Raw genomic sequence first — 6,195 nt, 5'->3', positions numbered from 1 at the left:
GTTTTAAGCAATTTTTGGGAGTGCCACATACAGGCACTAAATCTATTTAATTTTTCTGGAGGACCACCTACCTGCTCCTCTGGTTTGAAAACTTTTTTGGACTGCCACATACAGGCACTCAATTTATTTAATTTTTCTGGAGGACCACCTACCTGCTCCTCTGGTTTGAAAACTTTTTTGGACTGCCACATACAGGCACTCAATTTATTAAATTTTTCTGGAGGACCACCTACCTGCTCCTCTGGTTTGAAAACTTTTTTGGACTGCCACATACAGGCACTCAATTTATTTAATTTTTCTGGAGGACCACCTACCTGCTCCTCTGGTTTGAAAACTTTTTTGGACTGCCACATACAGGCACTCAATTTATAAAATTTTTCTGGAGGACCACCTACCTGCTCCTCTGGTTTGAAAACTTTTTTGGACTGCCACATACAGGCACTATCCAAATTAAATTGTCTCCATAGCAGCCTCCACATGTCGTCTTTTTAGCTGGCTCCACACGTTGTCTCCATTGCTACCTCCACACGTCATCGCCATAGCTGCCTCCAAAAGTCGTCCATATAGCTGCCTCCATACATGGTCTCCTTATCAAACGAACTGTGTCAGGCAGAATTTTGTGTTGTTTTCATGGCTTCCACATCAAACTTGTTAACTTTGTCGCCACCCTGCTGTGTAATCCACAAAATATACTGGCAAACTTTTATCATTTACCAATATTATTTCAGCGCTTCTTGCGCATCTGTTTACATTCCCCTCACCCGCCATATCCTAAACTTATAAGAACGCTACTACACTTGATCTTATACAAAAGGTTCTTAGAAGTGCTATTTGGGGAGTAGCCTAGAGACGGGCTTGGATTGGCGAAAGCTCGCCTGGCTGCGGAGCGCCAGCTCCATCTCAAGATCCAACTAACATAGTTTTAACTGCAGCACCTTTAATCTACTACTAGTTCACTGCCTCCATACATCGTCCCCTTATCAAACGAGCTGTGTCGGGCAGAATTTTGGGTTGTTTTCATGGCTTCCACATCAAACTTGTTAACTTTGTCACCACCCTGCTGTGTAATCCACAAAATATACTGGCAAACTTTTATCATTTACCAATATTATTTCAGCACTTCTTGCGCATCTGTTTGCATTCCCCTCACCCGCCATATCCTAAACTTATAAGAACGCTACTACACTTGATCTTATACAAAAGGTTCTTAGAAGTGCTGTTTGGGGAGTAGCCTAGAGACAGGGGCTTGGATTGGCGAAAGCTCGCCTGGCTGCGGAGCGCCAGCTCCATCTCAAGATCCAACTAACATAGTTTTAACTGCAGCACCTTTAATCTACTACTAGTTCCCTGCCTCCATGCATCGTCCCCTTATCAAACGAGCTGTGTCAGGCAGAATTTTCAGGTGTTTCACCAGATACATAGTGGAACGCGGCCCATCTGTCGCCGCCATGCTGGAGACCTGAAGTTGCAATCATAGCAGCACAACATGGATGCCCCATACTGTCGCTCTTAATCATGGAACCATTTCCGTAAAAACAATTAAAAATAGAACCACTATGCTATTCCATTATTCCTAGGTGAAATATTCAAACGACCCGGCCTGCTTTGAAAATTATAATTTTTTCAAAGTAAACGCTTCTGGCCCCTAGGCCCATTTTGGGTGGGGAGGAGCCGAGAGACAGGGGCTTGGACAGGCGAAAGCTCACCTGGCAGTGGACCGCCAGCTCCATCCCAAGATTAGGCAGCCTCAGAGGCATCCATGCATGCTGCCCCTGCTGTTTCCTGTCCATTTTGCCTCCACGATCCTCCACAGCGTCCACCAATGTCTCATTTCAACTCTCTATACCCCAGACGCTGGAGCACGAGAGCATATGCAGCACATCATCCCCTTATCAAACGAGCTGTGTCAGGCAGAATTTTCAGGTGTTTCACCAGATACATAGTGGAACTCGGCCCATCTGTTGCCGCCATGCTGGAGACCTGAAGTTGCAATCATAGCAGCGCAATATGAATGCCCCATACTGTCGCTCTTAATCATGGAAGTCGTCTCCATGGCTGCCTCCACATGTCGTCCCCTTATCAAAAGAGCTGTGTCAGGCTCATTTTTCGGGTGTTTCACCAGATACGTTATGGAACTTGGTCACTATGTCGCCACCATGCTGTGTTATCGACTAAATATACCGTCAACCTTTTGTTCACATAGGAAATCATTCCAGCGCTTTTTGCTCACCTCCTTTGGGGAAGCCTGAGTCCTTTTAGGGTATGTCGCCATGACACTCTCTAGCCTGCCGCTGCTGCCGCTGCCTCTGCATGCCGTCCCCTATAGTGTCAGGGTCAATTATTGCATGTTTTAGTTGCTATCAAGCCTCATTCGGTCACTCTGTCATGGCCATGCTGTTGCCCATAATTTTGGCATAATGGTGCGATTAAGCAGCCTTAGAGGCATCCATGCATGCTGCCCCTGCTGTTTCCTGTCCATTTCCGTGGTGTTTCCATCCATTTCTGAGGTTCCCAGGTGTTTGGCCAAGCTTCCCTGTGCAGAGCCTTGGTCCCCTTGAAAAATGCTCGAGTCTCCCATTGACTTCAATGGGGCTCGTTATTCGAGACGAGCACTCGAGCATCGGGAAAAGTTCGTCTCGAATAACGAGTACCCGAGTATTTTAGTGCTCGCTCATCTCTAGTCATTACTCACCAATTTTTCTTGTAAAAAAAAAACAATGGCTCCTTCCGATTTATAATAAACCTAAAATATCTAAACCATTGGATAGTATATCGTAAATTCAAAATGGATTCCATAAAAACTGTGCCTATGCACTCAAAATGCCAGAATTATATACGTTTTCCATTATTCTATTATTCAATTACAATTCTCTTCCCTCCCATTTAGCGTCTCAACAGCCTAAAGGGTCTTCTCCAAGATCATGACGGAGGGAGTAAAATCCATCAGAGAAGAAAAGATTTTGGTGGTTCCATATGTGATTTAGAAATGAAGAAGCATAGGGAAATCCTGGTGGGTTTGAGCTCTATTGTAAATATACAAAACTCAGATCTTCTCCCTTCTACAGTGAAAAAATTTCTAGGAGTCGCCTTAAACTCAAACATTTTATGTTCCTTTTTTCCACAGCAGAAAAAAGAAAGATTGGTGAAGAATTTCCGAGAATTCCAGCAGAAAATCTCTATATCCATAAGAAATGCAATGAGTTTGTTGGAACAAATGACTTCCTGCATCCAATGTGTTCCTCGAGCTCAGAACCATACCAGACATCTACAGTCTTAGAACGTCAAGTACTGGGAGTCCTTTTCAACTCAACAAAAAAAAAAATCAGGATTCCATCCTCAGTAAAAAGAGCAGTAAACTGGTGGAATATCTCCAGGAATTTGGAAAAAGGAGTCCTCTAGAACCAGTATCCTATCCAAATGGACGCAAGTCAGAAGGTTTGTGGAGCATTGTTACCCGGCAGATATCTCTAGGGTCTAGGCCTAGGGTCGAAGAAGACGGTTTCTAGCCATTTTAAAGAACCAATTTCCTGTCCCTACAGAATGCAAGAGAGCATCCTACAGGGGCCGTCATGGTGGACTCATGGAAAAGGAATTACCAGTCTAATTCGATGTTATGTAGGTTTTTAGAACCGGAGGCAGAGATATTCTGGACTTTCTAGTATTTTCTGCTCTGGAGGATCCCCATTATCTCACCACCATCTAACCCTCCAGTGTTTGTGAGGTGATTACCTGAGGGACTTCACCTTTATTTCACACTAAGTTCATACTCAGCAGCCATTATTATAAAGCTGTGTCTGGATCATTCTTTAATTGCCTGGAAAATGCCGAGCCTTTATGACTAATGTGGAGGCAAAACTCAATCTTACAGAAATTATAAGACTTCTATTTTTGGCCTTCTTTTTGTAGTGTGTGTTACGCATAATCAGACATTTATATAATTAAGGGAGACCATAATTTAGCAAATCTATGACACAACCCCAACGTCATATAAACTTCAAATCCAATATTAATTTACACATTTTACAGTGAACTGATATGTAATCTGCCGGCAGCATGTTATATAGCAGGGACGGCTAAGCAGATGATTCATGATGTCCTATTTGCAGGCAATATGATAGGGCAGGAGGGGCTGAGAACATTGTGCATAGCGTCCTATCTGAAGGTAGCATTTTACAGAGCAAGAGAATCTGAGCAGATTATATACAGTGCCCTATCTCCAGTGAGCCTATTATAGAGCAGGAAGAGCTGAGCAGATTGTACATTTCCTCTTATCTGCAGGCAGCATGTGATAGAGCAGGAGGAGCTGAGCAGATTGTACATTGTCTCTTGTCTGCAGGCAGCTTGTTATAGAGCAGGGCGAGCTGAGCAGATTGTACATAGTCTGTTATCTGCAGGCAACATGTGATAGAGCAGGAGGGCCTGAGCAGATTGTACATAGTCTCTTATCTGGAGGCAGCATGTGATAGAGCAGGAGGAGCTGAGCATGTATTGAAACATATAGGGGCTTATTTACTAAGGGTTCCGTGAATCGCACTTTCCGCTGGGACAGCTATTTAGAAGGAGATTGTGTCGCACACGATCGGATTCTGGCGCAGCGGCACCGGCTTTTATGCAACAGAAATCAGGGGGAGGGTCGTTGGACGATCCGACTGATACGGACTAAGTGCGGGATTTAATATTCAAATTGTGTTGCATCCAATGCACTTACATACACTGGGAAGAAGATGGTGAACTCCGGCGGACCTGAGCGGGGAAGCGACAGATGTAGGAAATAAGGTGCACAATCTTTGTGAATGGCGGCACATTGCATTATCGTCGGACAATGTACTTCGGGTGAACTCCGTCGGCCGGGTAAGTAAATATGCCCCATGGTGTCCTTACTGCCATCAGATTGGTGCAGCCCCAAATCGTTCTTCTAGGGCAGTGATGTGCTAGTGTTGACTGTTCTGCTATAATGCTCCTGTGTGTACAGGCGGGGAGGGGGAAACATACAGGAAAGAGTCTTTAGATTTGTTCTTAATTAGAATTAAGTAGAAACAGATATTCTATAATAGTAACTCCAGACAAATTTTTCTTTTGTCCCGGTGAAAGTTGTATTTTCCAAATTTTGTGCTGTCATGGGAACAAAGATTATCAATAAAACTTAATTACAGACACCTTACAGCTGATCATTGCAGTCTGGGAGTAAAGTAACATCCAGAGAGCTTCACCAGAGGTCAGAGCGGTCAGAAAAAATAAGAGACAATTCAGGCTCCAACAGCGGTAATGTTGCAAATGGTTTTGATTGAAATACAAGGATTTTTTGGGGGTTCATGGGGCAACTGAATTTGCACCTCTTTGGGGAAACTCACATTTGGTGGAATTTGGATGAGGGGGGCTTTTGGAAGAAAAAAGGATTGAGAGATTGAGATATATTACGCAATTGTTTCAGGATGCTAAAATCAAAGATTTTGATAAGTTGAAACATGAATTAGCTTTACAAAACACAGATTTTTTTTTAGGTGTATTCAATTGAAACGCGGTAAATGCTGAAATTAGAAAGGATTTATTTTAATTCACTATTCACATTAAAATATCACATTTGTATCACTTTAAATATGGAAAAAAATCTTTCTAGGGCTTATAAGGGGATTCTTTATCAAACTAACTAAGGAGTGCATCACCCGAGTCATATGAAGTGAGAAAACTGTTTAGGGAAGAAACACTGGGATAAGATATATAAGGAAGTATCAATAAATGACAATTTTAGGTTTATACAATTAAATATTTTGTACAGAGTGTATTATTCACCATATATTTTATTTAAACTAGGATGGAGATTTGTGTTGCCCCCGCTGCAAACAAGAGCCTGCAGATATTTCCCATATGTTGTGGTTCTGCCCCGTATAAAATATTCATTGATATTAAGAACGATACTGGCTTAGAAATTCCGTTTGAGGAAAAGCTTGGTTTTAAAGCTACTAATTTTGGGCCGCCTGATTTTGATAAAAGACGGGAAAGGAGTAAAAAAAATTAGATATTAATCACTGTTGGAATCTAGTGAAGAAAATCAGTATATATACGAATCCAGTATAAGAATCGACTGTAGGGAAGCACAGATTTGGAAGGAATGAAAGGTATGAGTTGAGAGGGCAGATACGGTAGTCTGGCAGAATTCTTTTTTTTTGGGGGTTTGGAATCCCTAGCCCAGGGTGG

Source organism: Engystomops pustulosus, chromosome 2 (genome assembly GCF_040894005.1).
Source record: "Engystomops pustulosus chromosome 2, aEngPut4.maternal, whole genome shotgun sequence".
Lineage (NCBI taxonomy): Eukaryota > Metazoa > Chordata > Amphibia > Anura > Leptodactylidae > Engystomops > Engystomops pustulosus.
The sequence above is the reverse complement of the archived record's forward strand: the minus strand, read 5'-3'. Positions refer to the sequence as shown.